Source organism: Trachemys scripta, chromosome 15 (genome assembly GCF_013100865.1).
Source record: "Trachemys scripta elegans isolate TJP31775 chromosome 15, CAS_Tse_1.0, whole genome shotgun sequence".
Classification (NCBI taxonomy): Eukaryota; Metazoa; Chordata; order Testudines; family Emydidae; genus Trachemys; species Trachemys scripta.
Genome location: NC_048312.1, coordinates 16,212,345 through 16,234,552, shown reverse-complemented (window position 1 = coordinate 16,234,552; position 22,208 = coordinate 16,212,345). Strand labels below are relative to the sequence as shown.

The window sequence follows — 22,208 nt, the reverse complement described above, 5'->3', positions numbered from 1 at the left end:
AGCACACCTAACTCCTGAAATAAGCAAATCAGTTTTAGTCACAAACTCTATAAAAAAATAACTTTTGTAATGATCCTACAATTTACTGCCTGTGATGAGGTACATAAACTTCACACTGAGATAGAAGGGGTTAAGCAGCCATTCTGGGCTCAACCAGCCCTGCCCCACTGCAGCTGCAGAGCCTGCTGTATCTGGAGGAGGAGTTTAAAACAGAGCCAAATAGACCTTGTGAAGATAGCTCCACAGTAGGGCAGTGGTTCTCAACCCGCAAGCCGCTTACAGCCCAACCAGCACACAGCTGCAACCCATGTGACATCCCCAGGGCTATACAGATAGTATATATATATATATATATATAGTGTGGATGCAGCCCACATAACACATACAGAGCTGCATATGTGGCCCACAATGGTAAATAGGCTGAGAAACACTGGTATAGTGGGAGACTGTGGTGGAGGGGTGTGCAAGTAGCAGCAGCTATCCTAGGTGCTGAAGAAGGGACTAGCTTATCCTTATGGATTAAGAAATGCTTTACACTATCTTGTCTTGGAATGTTTGTGAGACTGTGACCATGTCCTGAATTGGAAAAGGAAATAGTAGGAAGTGGTCCAGGGAGGCAGCCTCCAAACATTCCTAGATACTTGATCTTAATGCTATTTGCAAGGCTGTGGGTCGAAGCTTGGTAGAGAAGAAGGGCCAGGGTTCCCCTGCCAGCCAGCCATGAGGGCAGTATAAACACACACCTTCTAGAGATAAGGGGGATAAAGACATCATACGCCCAGAAGTAAGGGTGTGAGGTCTTTGGGGGGCCCGGGTTGGGGCAGAGACTCCTTTTTGAGGGAATGCTGGACTTCTATACTTCGTTGAAAACAACAAGGAGTCTGGTGGCACCTTAAAGACTAACAGATTTATTTGGGCATAAGCTTTCGTGGGTAAAAACCTCACTTCTTCGAATGCATAGAGTGAAAGTTACAGATGCAGGCATTATATACTGACACATGGAGAGCAGGGAGTTACTTCGCAAGTGGAGAACCAGTGTTGACAGGGCCAATTCAATCAGGGTGGATGTAGATGAGGAGGTGTGATGGCCAGTGGTGTTCTGTTATTGTCCTTGTTGGGCCTGTCCTGTAGTAGGTGATTTCTGGGTACCCGTCTTGCTCTGTCAATCTGTTTCCTCACTTCCCCAGACAGAGACAAACACCTACAAGATCTTTATCAAGCATTTGTAAAACTACAATACCCACCTGGGGAAGTGAGGAAACAGATTGACAGAGCAAGACGGGTACCCAGAAATCACCTACTACAGGACAGGCCCAACAAGGACAATAACAGAACACCACTGGCCATCACATACAGCCCCCAGCTAAAACCTCTCCAGTGCATTATCCACGATCTACAACCTATCCTGGAAAATGATCCCTCACTCTCACAGACCTTGGGAGGCAGGCCAGTCCTCGCTTACAGACAACCCCCCAACCTGAAGCAAATACTCACCAGCAACTACACACCACACCACAGAAACACCAACCCAGGAACCAATCCCTGTAGCAAACCTCGTTGCCTACTCTGTCCCCATATCTACTCTGGCGACACCATCAGAGGACCCAACCACATCAGCCACACCATCAAGGGCTCATTCACCCGCACATCCACTAATGTTATATATGCCATCATGTGCCAGCAATGCCCCTCTGCCATGTACATTGGCCAAACCGGACAGTCCCTCCGCAAAAGAATAAATGGACACAAATCGGACATCAGGAATGGTAACATACATAAGCCAGTAAGTGAACCCTTCAATCTCACTGGTCATTCTATTACAGATTTAAAAGTCACTATCACTGAACAAAAAAACTTCAGAAACAGACTTCAAAGAGAAACAGCAGAACTAAAATTCATTTGCAAATTCAACACCATTAATCTGGCCTTGAATAGGGACTGGGAGTGGCTGGCTCATTACAGAAGCAGCTTTTCCTCTCCTGGAATTGACACCTCCTCATCTATTATTGGGAGTGGACTACATCCACCCTGATTGAATTGGCCCTGTCAACACTGGTTCTCCACTTGCGAAGTAACTCCCTGCTCTCCATGTGTCAGTATATAATGCCTGCATCTGTAACTTTCACTCTATGCATCCGAAGAAGTGAGGTTTTTACCCACGAAAGCTTATGCCCAAATAAATCTGTTAGTCTTTAAGGTGCCACCAGACTCCTTGTTGTTTTTGTAGATACAGACTAACACGGCTACCCCCTGATACTATACTTTGTTGGACTCTGTGGCCCCGAAAAGGGGCAGAATTCAATGATGGCCTGGCTGGAGGGCTGAATTACTATCTACTAAAAGAGAGACTGTGACTTTGCTGGAGTGACCACTAGCAGGGGACACTAAAGATGGAGGAAAATTGTAGCCAGGGACCTAACCACTAGGCTTTAACACAGGTAAGCCCTTTCCAATGCAGATACAGCAGCAATGTTTTAAAAGTTGGAGATTTTCCCCCCTTTCTTCACAAATACTCACTAAAGGAATTATTGGTTGCTTATTCATGCCCACACTGATAGGATCTTTTGATGCCAATGGCTATACTGTCTGTTGTTTTGCTATAATTCTGAACAAATGAAGAGGTTTGATAGGGGAGATTTCTATCCAGTTCCTGCCACACTTCTATTTTCTAGTAGCTTTCTAATAGCTCTATGTATTAGCCAACTCATGTAGGACCAAAAACTACAGTACAAGATTTCCTCCGAACTCACCTGCCTCCTATATATTACTTATCATGTTAAAAAGTCATAACTATTAGCCTTGCTTCCATCCTCCCATATTAATAGTATTTCCTCTTTATCCAATAATCTGATTATTCTAAGGATAATGTTACCAAGAGAACACTTCAGAAACATTGGAAAATTGAACAGTTTAAAAACTCTGGATTTGTGTGACTTTTTCATTTTGTAAGCATAGCTGCTTTCTGCCTTTAGTCATACTTAAGACTAGTAAATTACACCTACAGCATGACATGTACCTACTTTATTCCAAAGGGCTGTTGTTTATTGCTTTACCTATTGTCAGAAAACTTCTGTCTGGTGGCAGGGTAGGTTAGCTACCCCAGGAATGGTTCCCTAAAATTAAGGTAATCAAAGTGAAATGTTTGGTCTTCAACTTTGCTGCCTGCACTGTTCTAGTGAGAACTATTCATTGAACACTAGATAAGCAGCCTGTGGGTCAAGTACTCCAAGAACCCATACATCGGGGTGGCCAACCTGAGCTTGAGAAGGAGCCAGAATTTACCAATGTACATTGCCAAAGAGCCACAGTAATACGTCAGCAGCCCCCCCATCAGCTCCCCTCCCTGCAACAGCACCTCCCGCCCACTGGCAGCCCCGCCGATCAGCACCTCCCCCTCCCTCCCTGCACCAACTGATCAGCTGTTTTGTAGTGTGGAGGCTCTGGGGGGGGAGGGGGAGGAGCGAGGGCATGGCAGGCTCAAGGGAGGGGGCGGGAAGGGGTGGAGTGAGGGCAGGGCCTGTGGCAGAGCCAGGGGTTGAGCACTGAGCACCCCCTGGCACATTGGAAAGTTGGCGCCTGTAGCTCCAGCCCCAGAGTCAGTGCCTATACAAGGAGTTGCATATTAACTTCTGAAGAGCCGCATGTGGCCACAGGTTGGCCACCCCTGCCATACATGCTTCCTCACAAGTAGATAACTGCCATCATGATACCTGTGTAACATCCATGTGCTGTAGAAAAATACAAATACTAGGTAAATGACACCTACAGAGTAATTATTAAAGCGTGATCCTTTTACTTCACAAACATAGGTCTCTACCATTTGAACTAAAGATTTCCCCTAGCTGGCAGTACTAGTTGCCTTGTGAGGGCATAGTCACACACAGCCAGTACCATTACAACTGGACATAGAACTGTAATTTTTTTAGGTCAATTAGGATTATAGCCTAGATGAAGAGGCAGGAAACCAGTTCACCTCTTATTCAGAAGTGGGATGCCAGCAGAAACACTTTGAAAGGATCCATTTATAAAGTTTTGAAGACTATATTATTATTGTTACAATAGTCTGTTAATTAACTAACATTTTGATTAGCCTGCCATTTGTTTTTCCATAGTATTTTTGCTGTGTCAAGTAAATTGATTCAAACTCTTGCATATCTTAAATTTACAAATATACTCAATTCAATGGTCTTGTTGTTTGATAGAAAGGCCACTAAAGATTATTTCCAGAAAATGAATTTAGTCTTTCACTGCTTTTCTTGTGAGGCAAAGAATGACAATTTTCATACATACTGGAATACTCTGAATACTGGAACAGTAAGGAGTAGGAGAGAGAGGGAAGTAGCAGTTTTGGATTCTAGATTCCATTGCTGTGAAAATTTGTGTTAATAACAGAAAAACATCCTTGTATCTTTGAAAACTGTGTCAGCTCTTACCGCTCTTTCAGCCAATTTGACAATCTTCTTCCGCCGTTCACAAAGCAGAACTTAATAAGCATGTGGATGTCCCTGAAAAACACAAGAAGCAGAGAGACCATTGTTCCAGAAACTGTGCCAATAGTGGAACTACTATTGTACGGAGCGAAGTTCCAACATACAGCTTCTCAACCTAAAATGGCTTTTAAAAATGCAGTGTTGTACCCAGGGAGTAAAGCTGCAATGATATGACTTTCAGTGATCTTCAGAGTCACTGCTTATGACAAGGCAAGGTCACAGAAGGCATTTCCCATTTGGTTCAGATGCTGCTAGGCAACTGAGTAGGCTTCTGCTGAAACCTCTTTACAACAAAATTCAAAAAAATCACATGCATGAAAAATAGAATGGCAAGATACAGTATAACAGACTCCTCTCCTATTCTTTTTATTAAATATATATGGAGAATGGTAGGCCTGTACTTGAAATCAGTGACCTAACACACGGTGGCTTGTTCAATTATTATTATTGTTACCGGTACTCTAATCATGATGTCTTAAAAATCAAAATCCAATGCCATGTAACACGTGCTAAAATAGGCCTGTATTAGAAACAAATAACTAAGCTTGCCTACAAAAATACTCAACGTTGGCATTTCTCCTGTAAGAGCCAGTGATTGCATGTACATCTGTCAGAGACGGTGTAGAGAATACTTAGTCCTGCCTCAGTGCAGGGGTCTGCACTAGATGACCTATCAAGGTCCCTTCCAGTCTTACATTTCTATGATTCTATGATTATTCAGTTTGGCTGGAATTAATATTCAGAAGAAATATCATGTTTAATTGTATTATTTAATCCAATCCATTAAGGATAATTTACAACAGGAGAGAGGATAAGTCAGTCTTTCTGATGTGAGACTGGAAAATATACCAGAAGAAAAAATAACAGTGCCCAGTGGTAGATTACATTAACCACATAAAACTACCAGAACACAGCCATCAAGCCACTCTTCTTGAATCACATACATAAATAAAACTTCAGATATGCTAACGAAGGCTTTAGCTGCAGGAAGTAACAAAACTGTATGTCCTCGCATTACAGATACTTACAGAAGCTACAAGACAACTTCTCTAATCTACTTATCAAAGTGTCTGAAATTCTTATTCCAAAACAGGTGGAACAATAATACAAACAATCCAGAAAACAAATAAAAAGCATCTTGGCAGACTGTGGCTTGTGCTAGATAGAAAAGGGGATGGATTTTACTCTGACCTTATAAGACATTGATCTAAAAAAGATCACTCTTCATCCCTGAATTCTATAGCATTATATATGTATATATATAAGCAGGGGTCTTGGATGTCAGTCTTGACCAACACTAATACATCTGACAAGTTTTTGAAATTTGTCTTATAAAACTTTTAATCAATCTGACGGGATGAAAAAATAGAAAAGGACTGGATAAACTCCCAAATATATCTCCGGTGATCTTTACATATGTTGTCATTGCACACATAGAAGAGATAGAAAAATTCTTTACTTAATTTTAAAGCAACATTACGCATTCAAATCACAGAATCGTAGGACTGGAAGGGACCTCGAGAGATCTAGTCCAGTTCCCTGTACTCATTGCAGGGCTAAGTATTATCTAGATTATCTAAATTGTACTTGATCTCGGCATAAGCAGAAAAATTCAGTCTTGGTGCTCTAAGTTTCGCACCATTATAATGCATCTCTATAGTGCTAACAAAAAAATCCCTCCACTTTCTCTTCTGTCTTATACAAGATTTGATAGAACTTTAATTTCATAACACATGTATTTTGGAAAAAATCCAGCTATCAGTTACAAACTTGTATAAAATATACACAAAGTATATGTACATAACTAGATATATTTCCACATAATCTATGGCATGTTTACTATTGACCAGACTAAACTCTTACCTCAGTAACACTAGATTTACACCAATGTATCATTACAAAAATTAATTCTGTAACTGATATCAGAATTCAGACCAATGTGGCTATTTCTCATTGCTTAAATAACATGAGGCCTAATGCTTCAATAGAAAAAACATGGATGTGAATGACAAGGATCAGACTTATAGGTGTATATAACTTGAATAAATCACAAAATCTGCACTTGTATATAACAATTGCTAAACACCTTTTAAAAGGATTAGCAATAGCAAACAGGGCTATTTGCGCACTGTAATACAAGGTCCAAACCTGGGTTTGCTATGAACCGAATTATAATATAGTGAAGCCACATATGGTCTGGTTTTTCCATTCTCATAGGCCAGTCAGAATTTGGCTACCATACAGCACTTGAGTGTCTCAGGGCGCAACTACCTTCCCTTGTAAATTTTCTGTCTGATTTGGTAATTTATAAGTACAGGGCAACATCATGTCTTAATATAGCAACTTCCAATAACTACAGGAAGTCATTTGATGCAGGTTTATTTGATGTAATTAGTAAACAGGATGCTTTGTTTATCTACATCAGCTCTGATAAGTAAGTGCCATTTAGCCCCACATCATGTTTAGCAAAAGGAGAACGGAGGAAAAATCCCATTACGAATGGAAGAAACATACTGGCAAGTTAAGCACATACACAGAAAATATATTTGTCACAAAATGAAAGTGGTTTAATAGGGTCACTGTGTTCCAGAAGCAGCACTGAAGGGAGCTGGTAGTCAGAGAAACGTTTTGTATCTGTACAAAGCCAACCTTGGGCAAGAATCTTCTCCCAAAGTATCATTTCTATTAGCAATTCAGACTTCACCTGCTGAGCAATTCAATCTGGAGTTCAGGGGCAGAATTCTGGCATTACTTAGTTTAGAACATCTTGTTCCCCATTAACAAACCTTCCAGAAATAAAACATACATACACTCCCCTTCTTTTAGCCAAAGGAAAAAGTAAACAGTGAAAAAAATAAGAGATAGGACTAAAAACAAAGACTTCAGTGGAGCAATGTTACAGGTGGGAACCTGCTAACGTTTAAAAATGTTTATTAATGTTAATTAAAATATTAAGTAATACAAAACGAGAGCCATATTGCGTGGTCCATTTTTAAGATGCTCTCACAGTTCTTATTTAAAAAAAACAACAATGCCATGTGCAGCCTACACCAGTGGTTCTCAAACTAGGGCCGCCTCTTGTTCAGGGAAAGCCTCTGGTGGGCCGGGCCAGTTTGTTTACCTGCCGCATCCGCAGGTTCGGCCGATCACAGCTCCCAGAGGCTGCAGTTCGCCGCTCCAGGACAATGGGAGCTGCAGGAAGTGGCACGGGCTGAGGGACATACTGGCCACCGCTTCCTGCAGCCCCCATTGGCCTGGAGCGGCGAACCGCGGCCTCTGGTAGCTGCGATCGGCCAAACCTGCGGACGTGGCAGGTAAACAAACTGGCCCAGCCCGCCACGGGCTGTCCCTGAACAAGTGGTGGCCCTAGTTTGAGAACCACTGGCCTACACAACATTCACCATTAAGAATCTGATCAAAAAAGAATAAATGTTGACTGAACCCATCTTAATTCATGTCTCCAATATTAAGATAAGAGAACTCAATCAAATTGGATGTCAAAATCTTAAATTCTAATATTTTTATTGTGGGCCCTGATACTACAAGCAAAAACTCCTACTGCAGACAATGAGACTCTTACCTGTGTATAGGGTGGCCAACTTTCTAATCGCACAAAACCAAACACCCCTGCCTCACCCCCGCCCCTTCTCTGAGGCCCATCCCCACTCGCTCCATCCCCCCTCCCTCCATCGCTCGCTCTCCCCCACCCTCACCAGGCTGGGGCAGGAGGTTGGGGTGCAGGAGGGGGCTGGGGTAGGGGGTTGGGGTGTTGGGGGGGTGCAGGCTCTGGAGTTTGGGTGCGGGAGGGCACTCCATGCTGGGGCAAGGGGTTGGGGTCCAGGAGAGGGTTCGGGGTGCGGGGTCCTGTCGGCGCTTATCGCGGCTCCCGAGAAGTGGCTGCCAGGTCCCTTCAGCCCCTAGACACATGGGCAGCCAGGGAGGCTCCACACGCTGCCCTCGCACCCGCAGGTGCTGCCCTCGCAGTTCCCACTGGTCACAGTTTCTGGCCAATGGGAGCTATGGAGCCGGCACTAGGGGCGGGGACAGCGAATGGGGCATCCTTGGCCGCTCATGCACCTAGTGGCTGCAAGGACCTGGCGGCCGCTTCTGGGAACCATGCGAAGCTAGGGCAGGCAGGGAGCCTGCCTTAGCCCCGGGCCTCTTCTGTGCCACCGACCAGACTTTTAAGAACCTCGGCAGCAGTGCTGACCGGAGCTGCCAGGGTCCCTTTTCGACTGGGTGTTCCGGTCAGAAACTGGATGCCTGGCAACCCTACCTGTGTGGTGTGTTTACAAGGATTTAAGACTCTCAACTTTCCATGGAGATCAAAAACTGCATGCGGAAAGACTCTGGCAATGCTGGCAAGCTTTCTCTCACCCTGGACTCCTCCAGGCTGCCTCCTTCAGAGGAGTGCTGGTAGGAGAAGTGTGCTGCTTGCACCAACTCTTCCACCTAGCAGTGGACCTGCCATAATGTGACCCTATATGTAAAAACTGCCAACCCCGAGTGTTCAGAAATCACGAGTCAGAACCCCAAAAAACATGACTAACTTAAAAACCATGAATTTAGAAACTACATTTTTGGTCTCTCTTTTCTGGTTTTGGAGCCTTTAGGAGTCCCATTTTCCAACTTTTCTCTGCAAATATTGGGGCTAGAAACTTTTTAAAATGAAAGCTAAACTTCTCATGTCTCCAGGAGCTGGAACTTAAAAAAAACACCCCACAAAAGCCAGCAACCACAGCAGGTCCTTCCTTGATATTCTACGTAAATCCCATCACAGAGGGGAGGAATTTATTTCAGTGAGGAATTCATAGTAAATATAATCATGGCTTTTCCAGACTATTTTCAAGGTGTCCCCATCATCCTCTTAGTACAAGAATATAGCTCCTAGAACAGTGTGCAGCTGGAAATCCCTTACTCTCTGCAGTGTAGCATGCTAGTGGCCAGAATACTGTCCATTTGCTCCCTACTGTACAGGCATCCCCAATGGTTGGGTTCAGAAGGGAGGTGTAGGGGGTCACTTGTAATTTCCCCAAACAGACACTTCTTTCATTGTGTTCCTAGAATCTGAATCCTTAAAGGTATCCTGTGTGCAGTAGGGAAGGAGCAGGCCAAACTACTCAGTGGCGTCAGCAGCTGTTGCTGCTCTAGCCCTTGTTTACCTAGGATTGGGACAGCTTTGAAATGTCCATTTTGGAATAGAGTATGTTCACCTGCCTTGAAGTTCTGGCCTTACAAGTCTGTATTTAAGAGTTCTTGCAGTTCTTTTGGACAATAACTTGTGCCATTTTAGTGGGCTCACTCTTCCATCCATGAATGGGGCAGCGGGGGGGCCCTTTATACCCAAGACCTTAGTCCATTCCACACAGATTGGAGAGAGACACACATAAGGAAGCTTGTGCTGGTTAAATTCAATTATTTCACAAAATGCTAAGATAGCTTTAATGTTAGTAATATATGGGCTCTCGTTTTGTTAGTAGGGTAAGTCTTCACTACTTGTTTTGCTGATGCCACTCGTCACTGTTGGAATCAGTGCGCTAGTTTGGGGGAAAACCTCTAATGCAAACAAGGACAAGCTTCTGGTAGTGCCAACTGTATCTTCAAATTACCAAATGTGCCTCCCTCCAATTAAACTTGTTTTGTCAGCACATATGGTATATGCTGTGTTTAGTCTATTCAAAGATGAGTAAATGAATATTCTCATACCAATCTGGGTAGCTCTCAGAAATGACCTTTTCCAACCAGAAGAAATTCAGTTTTCAATTTCAAATAACTGATTACAATACTTGTCTGAGAATCAATACAAACCAAAAAGAGGTTTGCCCACATGCAGAGATAGAGTGACCCTGGGTCTCTGGCTATCGTTTGTTGAGTCCTGAAATTATGTCTAGAATTAAGCGGAGATTTGCAGAGTGCAAGTAAATAAAAAAAGGGAGAAAATGTAACAGTCGGGGGGGGGGGGGGGGAGGAACATCCAAGTGCTTGGTTTGGCCTAGAAACTTTCCACTTCACAGACAGTATTAGATGGCAGACCAGAAAGACGGATACCTTCCAGATATTTAATCTGTAGCATAAACCTTGGAACATAGCTGGCATAAAATGCAAAGAATGTAAGGCCTCTCAATGTGATGGGTATTCCAGGTCTGCTTATGACTTCTAACAGTGCATTGAAAAACTCTATAACAGGGTGGCTCACTCTTAAAGGGCTAGAGATAGTCAACCCTGATTACAGAATGAGCCACACTTGGGAGCGGTCAGGATGACTCCACCATATAGACAGCAGCAGGAGGCTGCAATGAAGAGGAGAAGCTCAGAAAATAGTACGGAGACTACAGATTGTGTGAAAGGCTCCTACAGGAAGGACACAAGAGACTTCTGCTAGAGACTGATTGAGAGAAGGGTTTAGGCCTGGAAGCAGAACCAGAAGGCTGAGCTTCAGCCAAGTACGGTCTGGGAGTTAGGGTTGCCAGTTTTGGTTGGATATATTCCAGGAAATTTCATCCTAATCTTTAATTCCTGGAGACTCCAGGACAATCCTGGAGGGATGGCAAACCTACTGGGAGTATTGGGACCAGCATCTACTAGAGAGCCTGACTGGGAGAAGGGCTTGGCGGCCTTGAAGCCAAAGGGCTGAGCACCAGTCAGGTGAAGCCTTGAGACGTTTTGATCTGGGACCTAGTTCTTGGAAGGTGGTCTAGGAACTCCCTACCTAAAGGGAGAAAGTGAATGAACTTGGGGTGAAGCCAGGGGGTGCAGTATGTAAGGACTCAGTAATGGAACCCCAGGAGGGGAATGTTTTAATTACCTATGGACTCTAAGTTAAAGGGCCCTGAAGAGGGGAGAAATTGGTAGCAGTGCACCACAGAGTGATGTCTGACTACAAGCAGGTGCACAGGAGGCAGCTGGCTCTGATTCACTTTCATCTGAAGGGATTGCTAACTTTAGAAAGGAAAAGAATGAAGGAACATAAGTGTATATAAAATAGCAAATGGTATGTCTCCTAACACAAGAACAAAGGGACAGTCTGTGAAAGATGGCAAGTTCAAAACTAACAAAAGGAGGGGAAAAAACTTCCCACAACGTGTAAATGAACCATGGAACTCAATCATGGCCTGTGACAATGAGGCCAAGAATTCAGCAAGATTCAAAGATGATCTGGACACTTATGTGTAACAAGACTATCCAGACATTTTGGAAGGGATACTAAACATCATGCTACAGGGTTTAAGCCAGTCTCAAACTACTGGGTGTTAGGATGAGACCCTCAAAGTGGGGAGGGGAAGGGGCAGACCTTCCCACATCAGCCTACTGTCAGGCTTCTTGCATCCTCCTCAGAAGCATGGCCACTGTCAGATAATATATGGAGATATACCTATCTCATAAAACCGAAAGGGACCCCGAAAGGTCATTGAGTCCAGCCCCCTGCCTTCACTAGCAGAACCAAGTACTGATTTTGCCCCAGATCCGTAAGTGGCCCCCTCAAGGACTGACCTCACGACCTTGGGTTTAGCAGGCCAACGCTCAAACCACTGAACTATCCCTCTCCCCCCCCGAGGTAAGATACTGGACTAGATGAACCATGGGTCTGATCCAGAATGGTAATTCTTGTGTTCTTACCCTGACATGGGTTGGACTGTTCTCTCATTGTGTGTGAAATGCACATAACCTTTTCCCCCCAAGGAAATAAGCATGTGGGTTCAATATAGCCGTAAACTAGAAATAATCAACCAATCAGAATCAAAAAACCAGGAAAATTCAAAGTAGATTTTTGCACATTAATATTTAGTCACAATTTATATTAAGATCCCACTAACAGTTTAAAAAGAGTTAAATGATTTAATAAAGATCAATTATAGATTGTTATAAGTCCATCAGATCAATAGGTTGCTTATAAGAATGGTTAGATAACCACCTGTAACACTTACAAGTATGTGCTTATAGCTGTCTGTAACACATACTACTTATACCTGTAAGAAGTTCATAACTTTTATTAATCCTTTATACTAGGTTCTGTTTATAAAGCATGACTGATTGTCCCTTACTTTCCTGACAAGTGGCCATCATTGGGTGACCCCACTCAGGATGCCCTCCTGCAGCATGGCTGCCTCCGTTTCCCATTTCAGTTACCTCAAACTCTATGCTAGGCTCTCTTGCTTAATCAATCCCTTTCCTGGGGACCACTTTATTATCAAACATACTGCAAACAGTCTCTAACAAGCCCTAAGATGTAGTCCATATCACCACCCAGGTATATAGTCCTTAAAACCTAGTCCTTCACAGCCAGAGCCCACACAGGCTCTCTGTTGGAAGATCATCTTTACCGGTAGAGCAGCCCTCATTCCCCTAGCCCTCTCTCTGTTTCTCTGGGTACTGCTCTCTGGCCCTGGACATATCAGTGGTAAGCTCCTCCACTGCTCCCTTGCCTTCAGCCCTCTCCACTTTACAGCAAGAAGGCAACTTTCTTTGCTGTTCCTCCAGCCCGGACTTGGGGCCATCAACTTCTTGCTGCTCTCCTGCCTTCAACCTTCTCCCAGGAACCACACAGTCTCCGGGTTCCGGCAGCTGTTGCCTCCTGGCTGACTCAGTCTAATCTGACTCACTGGGTCTCTCTTTCACTAAGTCTTTACCCCTCCCCACTGCCCTTTTTTCTTAGGCTACATCTACACTACGGGGGGTGGGGGGGGGAATCGATTTCAGATACGCAAATTCAGCTACGGGAATAGCGTAGCAGAATTCGATGTATCTGATCCGACTTACCCCGCTGTGAGGACGGCGGCAAATTGACTGCCGCGGCTCCCCCGTCGATGGCGCTTACTCCTACCTGGGCTCATGGAGTACGCGCGTTGATTCGGGGATCAATTATTACGTCCCAACGAGACGCGATAAATCGATCCCCGAGAGATCGATTTCTACCCGCCGATCCGGGCAGGTAGTGAAGACAAGCCCTTAGTTGGCCAAATGGGAGTACCTGTTCTGGCACAGAGGAGTTGGACCTACTTTACTACTAGGCCAGCCATCCTGTGAGGGAGCCAAATAGCAAAATCTTAGCTCTTACTGAAGCATTAGTAACTTTCATCTGAGTAAAGTCTAAGCAGTCTAATCAGGACCTGGCCCACCCACTCAAAGCACTGTTACAAGTCTATTAGAACAGGCTAGTGTGATTCTGCTTTACAAAATAAACAGTATGTGAATTACAAAGCTACAATCACCTGCTGATAAAACTTGCATTTAGCCTTTTGTCTCACAAAGTCTCTGGTGTTAAAATTATATGGGGTATATGTCAGACATGTTTTTGGACCTCCTTTGTCCTGCCCTGTTGTGTCACACTAAGCAAGTCAAGCAGCAATAGAGGCAAACAAGCCTTCCAGTCATCATTTATAACCTTGTTAGAAAAGTTTAGTCTGCCAAACTGCAGCTCCCAAAAGGTATGGATTTCTTAGGAATCAGGCCAAAACTAGAAGTACAGCAGCAATAAAAGTGGAAATGTAATTTTAACTTGCTGAATAAGTTACATTGCTTAACACCATTAATGAAAGAAAAAATGATGGAAACGAACACTTAGTCTAGCGGTATATCATAAGCTCTAACAATCTTCTAGCACAGCACTTATTGGGAAGTAATGAGTATAGTCACTGAACAACTGCACTGAAAACTAGCTTAATAAGTCTCTTATTAATATTCAGAAGCTCCTCCATATTAGCTGTTCTCAACACACTGAAGGGTGAATGTCTCTTATAGAACAGCTCTAGACATAATCCAGAAAACTTTGACTGAAACGTTAGTTTCATGATTATGGTCCCTTCCAATAGGATTGTGGAAATTGGTACTTAATACCTCACAGAAGGCACTGATCCCGTTCACAGAATCAGTCACAGCATCACATCAGCTCCTGCGGCACTTGAAAAATGTGTATAAACAGGGGGAAACATTTTCAGTTTGTTTTATCCACCCTAAAAGACAGGAACATTGTGAATTACTTTAAACAATGTTTTCCGGCTTATCTAAAACATTAACCTTCCATTGTTCTGATCCTCCCAGTTGTACACATGCCAACAGACAATATCTTTTACAATCAACTTGGGTTTACCATTCCCAACAGCCGTTTTAAATTTAGCGTGCAAAACAACCCTAAACAAGAAAGGGTGGGGGAAGGAAGGGAATCAAAATACCACACAAGCAGGCAGTTATTTCTTACTCTGAATGTAATAGAAGACCTCCAAGAAGCCAAGATGTTCCAACTGGGTTAACTAAGAGTTCCTGCAGCAGTCACTAAGAGTACTATAGAAAAGCAATGCATAATATTCAAGATGTGGAGAAATATTTGATAGAAACAAAAAAGATTATGGAAGATATATTTAGTGGTGGACCAAAACACAGTAAAAGATCATATTCACTATGCTTTATAACCAGCTCTATAAAAGGGCAGCAGGAACTTCTGCAACTTTAGAAGAACCTTTGTGAACCCTGCATTTTGCTAAATGCTAATTTCTAGTTTGTGTTAAATAATTTAAAATGGTACATTTAAATGGTAAATAAGTCTACTCTAGAGGTCTTTCTCTCTGCACTCATCCAGATAATGTAATTCTCTCCAATATACCCTTAGTTGGGGACATGGACTCCAAACTTTTGAGCCATGGGAGGGTAGCTTTAAACAGTGGAGTTCCACTCATCGAGGATGCTCATGGGATGCACCAAATCACTGCCTACACCTTCCCTAGTCCATTCACCTGTCCAGCCAGCGCTCCTTGACTGGCTCTGGCTATTTTGGGAGTTGCATTAGTCAGTAATACGTCACTCTTGGGAGATGAAAGTGGCTTGCACCACTGCGACCCCTATCCTGTGGGCTTCACAACTTGGATTCTCCCAGCAGAAGACGGCATAACTCAAAGGTGAATAAACACCTTCCTACACAACTTTTGAGTTAAGACTTCTCCTCTTTGTATCCACCAGCTGCTTCCCAGAATATTTGGCTAAGATGCCTACTGTAGTATCTTAAGGTATTGGGAACTTCTTATATCAAAGTATTCAGACATGAGAGTGAGGCACATAAACATGAACTGAGCATGTCTGTATCACATTAGTAGCCACAGCCCATGCCCTAAGTGTCCAATCCTGCATGGGAGTAGGCTGCCTTCATCTTTCAATGATTGCCCTAAACTCTCAACGGCGAATTCACAGATGCACTGAGCAGGTCTCTTTGAAGGAATAACCCCAGAATATTAAACTGCGCTTGTACTTGTTGACCTTGGTCTTGACATTTCCCCCTACCATTTCATTTCTTTCAATTTAATAACCTCAAAAGTATTTTACATAGCTTTCCATAGAGAACTGACTCTCAAAAGTTCCTTGCACAAACAATACATGTTAACAATTATAATTATAAGGGAAGAAACTTCCAAAAACCTGATATTTTGACTTATCAGAAATCAGTCACTTGATTTTATCTGAAATGACAAGAGTGCTCAAATATGTTTTTTGTCCTTTATTAGAAAAGTCTCAAGTGACATTTGCTCCAAGAAAGACAATGCTAGCAGGCAATGAAATGTCAAATGCCTCCCCCAGAGAAGTAAACTTGGTGTACGATTCTCTTAAACATACCAGTAACTCCACTGCATCCAACGAAGTTAAACTGGTATAAATCAGGGGTAAGTTAGAGTAGAAACAGGCTGTGAATTATTAATATTTGTGTAATTATTTTATTCCTGCGTAATTTCCTTCATTATAACTTCTCTACAATCAGTAGAGGAAAATTCCTTGCCTGATGTATTTTCTCCCATTAGCACCCTCCAACTTGGTGCAAATATTTTATCTTCAGTGCAACTACTGCAGGCAGTAAGAACAATCAATCCTGAACTCTAAAAAGAATCTGCCTATTCCAGCCTTTTTGCTCATCTGATTATAGATACTCTCATTCTGGACTCTTGTATAGGTAAATTCTACCGACACAAGTTTGTGCACCTAAATGAGCCAATAACCGTGTTGTGTCAGTGGGCTCTTGAGCATATTTGATTCCACTTTAGTTCTTCAGGCCAGCGATAGCTATTCTATACAGGTTCTTAGAACACACTCATCGCCACAGTATCTGAGACCCTTGCAGTAGTGCATTAAGTAGTATGACCAACAGCTGTCATGTGGTGTTTGTTTTCTAGTCCCTCTGCCCACGGGGGGAGAAGTGTATGCAGTGGAGTGTCTTGTTTGGGTTTCTTTTTATTTTTTTAAATATAAATATAGAGAAAGCAAGGAAGACACCTTGCACTTGGAGCAGAAGGTGGTGAGGTTTGTAATGATCCTTAGTTCTGGGGAGGCAGGTTCATTTTACAATCTCAGACCAGCCACTGAGAAACGTCTGTCTTCTACCCAGATGAGCTTTACCATTATCGTAGAGTTCTGCTGTGCCAGAGGAGCAAAGTTGTCGACCATGGTCCTCATCCCAGAGCTTTAGATGGTCTTCTAAATATTCTGGGCCTAAACAATTGAGCACCTTAAAGATAAGGAAAAAGTCCTTGAACTTTATTCAATATTCTATGGGATGCCAGTATAAAGAGCAAATGAAAGTGTAGAGAGAGGGCTCTTAAGCACTATAATACAAATAATTACTAACAGCTCTCTATTTGTTTAAGTTGAGAGATATGTGTAACTGAATGTTTTTGAAAGCCATTTCAATCCTGAGGTATAACCTTGGCTCACTGCTTCCAAAAAAATCATTCTCTCCTTTATGAGCTTTCCCATTTGGCTGCAAAGTACAGCTGATTTCCCCCAGACTTCAACTCTTTTGCATTGGGAATAGTGTTATTCTGGATTTTTTATTGCTATTTGTCCCATTGTGATAGGCACCATATATAGCCCTAGAAAGACATTCACTGCCCCAAGATTTTATAATCTAAACAAATAAGATGGACAAAGGCTGAGAGGGGAAACAGACACAGAAATGAGGTGAGTTGCCCAAAGTCATGGAACAGGACAGTGGCAGAGTTGGGAATGGAACCCAACGTCTCCTCATTCTCAGCATGAGTAATTACTAGGCAACAAGGACTCTCCTTTCTTGAGGAAGGGAATCCAAGTACCATCCAAAACATTCTGTATTTGCAAAAGATGGACGTATTATCTAATAGGTCACTTCCACCTGTAACTGCTATGATTGATCTTGCATTGACTCACTTGTCTGCAGTCACTCTGGTTCCAAAGCATTATCATACTTGTACCCCTTTTTGACTTGAGCGGTTACTCAAAATTCAAGATCCTTTGGGTTGTTTTGGTCAAGAGAAATTGGTGGTGGCGCCAGGCCTTTCTTTGGCATAATAATTTATTTACAAAGAATTTAGTCTGCAAAAACTACTAGTTTTTCTCCAAAAGCATTCTCCATCTTTCAAATTTAATACAATAGGTCATAATTCAATCTGCATGGTTGTGTCTATCTTCTAGGAATGGAGCAAGAGAAGTTTACTGAATAACATGGTTAGAGCTACAGCTGAAGATTCAGCCCTAGGTATCGATGTTGACTATTTCATTACTGTTCAAAGCACACAAGGAAGGAGATTAATCTCATGAAGACCTATTCCAAGTAGAGTCTTGTTTTGGCACTTCATGGGTGGAGCTTGGGAAAAGTACCACTGCTTTTAAAAATCACATCTCAACACCAGTCCAGAACTAATAGTTTTGAGCTCTCCCACTAGCTACAGCTAAGAATAGCCACTCATCACAGTATGGCAGATGTGATATAAAACATATAAAATTTTACAGTTGAGGTCAGTCATCACTTATATAGTGCAGGAAATTCTTGTAGATTTCAGTATGAATTTAACGGGATCTTGCAACCCTACCAGCTAGAGGATAAATTTCCAACACCTGCTTCGAGGATCCAGCAGTCAATAGTAATAGCAAAATCTAAAAAGAGCAGATGCATGACTCAACTGGAATACCTAGACGAGTTGTGAATTCCGTACTTTCTATAGATAATACAGCAAGCTTCCCCACTAAAGTTAACAGAAGGTATGGTAGGCCCAGCTTTAATGGATTGACCCATGAATTGAGGTGAAATATTGGACATGGAAATCTCAGAATGTATATTCCTGGTTCCTAAAATGAGATTTTGTTGATTTTGCCCCATACCAAGGGCCAGCTCCAGGCACCAGCAAACCAAGCAGGTGCTTGGGGAGGCACATTTTCAGGTGCGGCATTCCAGCCAGCCTTTTTTGTGTGTGTGTGCACGCTTTGGGCGGCAAAAGGCTAGAGCTGGCCCTGGCAGTAGCAGCGTGTCCTGCACTGGGGGCACCCTGGGGCCTCTGCGGTTCGTGTCGGGGAGCAGCGCCAGCACCTATGGCCGGGCAGGCTCCGAGCGTGTGACACTCGGGTTGGGGGCCGCCCTGCAGGGCGCATGGAGCCGCCTACAGGTGCCGCACGGTGGCCATCCCCTAGCGCCGCAGCTGGGGCTGGGCGAAGCGGCCTGAGCCACCCAGCGACTGCAGCAGGGCGGCCAGGAGCAGCAGCAGCAGGGCCATAGTGGGGACCGGTGCCCGGGGCGCTGCCGTGCAGGGCCCACGTCCCACTCTCCGGGGCTCCACTCCCTCTGGGGCTGCCCTGCTCCAGCTCCTCAGTCCCCTGCCGGGGCGGTCCCCTGGCTCTGCCCTCCGGCTCTGCCCTCCCGGGTCCCATCTGGTCCTGGAGGCGGGAGCTCTGGTTGGAGGGACCTTGAGCTGAGGCGCAGCCCGGGAGCCCCGCTGCTTACCCCAACCCTGCCAGTGCCAGACCGGCTGGAGGCAAGGAGGGAGCGGGCGGAGTCAGCACTGGTGGGGGGAAGCCGAGGGCTGGGGCAGCAGGGAGTGCGGGTGGGGTGGGGGGAAAGCCCAGCTCTGGGGCAGCAGGGGATGCGGGGGGAGTGAGGGGAGAGCCCAGGGCTGGGGCAGGAGGGAGTCCGGGGGGAGCCCAGGGCTGGGGTGGGGGGCAGCCAAAAATTTTTTTGCTTGGGGTGGCAAAAAAACTAGAGCCGGCCCTGCCCATACCTTGGTTGTGTCCTTCACAAACAATACAACATTTTAACCGTGAAACTTTCAACTTCTGCCCAGATAACGTTTAATTGCCCTTGTGACACCCAAAGCATGAAGAGCTGACTTTTTATTTTTAGGTTCAGTCAAGAAGATTTGAAGGAAAGCTGAGTTATAGAGTAAAATAGATATAAACCAGGAAAAAAGAGAAACCAAGCTCAGTGTACTAAGACGAGGAAAGACTTCTGGCAGAACAGGACTTGACACACACAGTGCTACATTTATCAGAAACACTGCTCTCCTGCAGAGAAGGAAATAAAAACAGCTTGCTCAATCTGAAAAGGAACTGTTTGGAAGGATGCTTATCCTTGTTTCTAAGTTTATCTGTTTAACTGTGGGCAACCTAACCCACTAGGCAGCCCTAGACAGGTACAGATTTCAATACTCTTAAAATGCTACAGTCTTAACTGGAGCCTGGATTTAGACATGTAGCTTTCATTAGTATAAACTGAAGTGGTATTTAGAGTTTCTCCACAGTTATAAAAAACCTGCAAATGGATTTTTTAGAAAGCCTACACATATTCTCAGCGAGTAAAAATAAGCTGGCTAAAAAAGGGGCTTCATATTTTTCAGTTTGCAAAACTGTGCACATAGTTAAAACTAACATGCAGGGGAAAAAACCCTATAACATGTGTTGCCTTCAAGCTTCCTTGAGGTTCCATGGCTAATGTGACATCACCAACATAGTGTATGTTAGGGTGTCCGAGGACCTAAAGAAAAAATAAAGTAAATTTAGGCTACCAGTATGCTAAATGCTCCTCTTAGCCAGATTGTCTGGGGAATTTGGCACATATTTATAAAGTTAATCTGCCGATGGACTTTCTAAAAAATATCTTTAAGAATTTAATTGTAATAAAATACCTCAGATCTCAGTAAGTTTTACCAAAACTACATCATTTTAAGGGTCATATCCTAATGCTGGAACTTTCAGAAAAGCCTATAAATCAAGTCGATGGGAGTTGGTTCCTAACTCCTTAAGAATCTTTTAAAGTCCCAGCCAAAGTATGGTCTTCTCTAGATCACTCACTAAGAGGCTCTCATATATTCCTTTTATTCTGAATTCAGCTATTAGAACATTAGAACAACTGTACTTGGTCAGACCAATAGTCCATGTAGCCCAATATCCTGTCTTCCAACAGTGGCCAGTGCCAGATGCTTCAGAGAGAATAAACGGAACAACTGTCAAGTGATCCATCCCCTGTTGTTCATCCCCAGCTTCTGGCAGTCAGAGGTTTAGGGACACCTGGAGCATGGGATTGCATCCCTGACCATCTTGGGTAATAGCCATTGATGGATCTATCCTCCATTAACTCATCTAATTATTTTTTGAACCCAGTTACAGTTTTGGCATTTACAACATTTCCTGGCAACGAATTCCACAGGTTGACTGTGCATTATATGAAGTAGTACTTCTTTTTATTTGTTTTACACCTGCTGCCTATCAATTTCATTGGGTGATCTCTGATTCTTGTGTTGTGAAGGGGTAAATAACACTTCCTTATTCACTTTCTCCACACCATTCACAATATTATAGATCTCTATCATATCCCTCCTTAGTCATCTTTTTTCCAAGCTGAACATTCCCAGTCTTTTTAATCTCTCCTCATATGGTTGCTGTTCCATACCCTTAATCATTTTTGTTGCCCTTCTCTGTACCTTTTCCAGTTTTAATACACTTCTACCTCAATATAACGTAACCCGATATAACACGAATTTGTATATAACGCGGTAAAGCAGTGCTCCGGGAGAGGGAGGGAGGCTGCGCACTCCGATGGATCAAAGCAAGTTCGATATAACACGGTAAGATTTTTTGGCTCCCGAGGACAGCGTTATATCAAGGTAGGGGTGTATAACCTTTTTGAGATGGGGCGACCATCACTGCACGCAGTATTTGAGGTGTGGACGTATCATGGATTTAATAATGGCATTATGATATTTTCTGTCTTATTACTGATCCCTTTCTTAATGGTTCCTAACATTCTGTTCGCTTTTTTGACTGCTACTGCACATTGAATAGATGTTTTCAGAGAACTATTTATAATGACTCCAAGATCTCTTTCTTGAGTGGTAACAGCTAACTTAGATCCCATCATTTTGTATGTATAGTTGGGATTATGTTTTCCAATATGCATTATTTTGCATTTATCAACACTGAATTTAATCTGCCATTTCATTGCCAACTCACCACTGATCTTCCTTCAACATAATACTGAATTATCTGATCAAAATGAATTACATCCTGCTTGTTCAAAGCTAAGTATAGGCTGCAAAACTTGGAACAATTCTCAGAATTGAACTTCTCATTAGCTGGAAGGTACAGCAGCTAAGGAGATGCCTGTATCAGTTTGCTGTCTCCTCAGTCAATTTCAGTAGAATTGGAGATAGATGTCAAGAGATGACAACAGGACTTCTCATTTTAGAAGGTAGTAAATCTTTTCAATGTAATCAGAAAACATCCCTTGGAAAAGAGAACCCCGTGCTACTTCCTGTTCAGCTGAATGCAGGTATTTGTTTACTAATAAGTGAACTCACAGGTTATCCTTTCAATCCACAAGGACCAATAATACTTTGTGTTTATGTTGATTTCTAATTTTCAAAACCATTAACTTTTTAAAAAACAGGAACAATAATACTGTCTGGCATATCACTTTCATCCCTTGTATTAAAACCTCCTTGA

The 22,208-nt window shown here is 43.2% G+C and overlaps 1 protein-coding gene across 1 annotated transcript in view; it reads right to left on the bottom strand.

The window, feature by feature from the left end:
• The window catches only part of ARVCF (ARVCF delta catenin family member), a 428,382-nt gene that overhangs the window by 393,929 nt on the left and 12,245 nt on the right, over positions 1 to 22,208 (bottom strand). Inside the window, exon 2 of the mRNA XM_034791689.1 lies at positions 4,434 to 4,505. The gene's annotated coding sequence lies outside the window, so the exon portion shown is untranslated. The remainder of the gene's footprint in view (positions 1 to 4,433; positions 4,506 to 22,208) is intronic.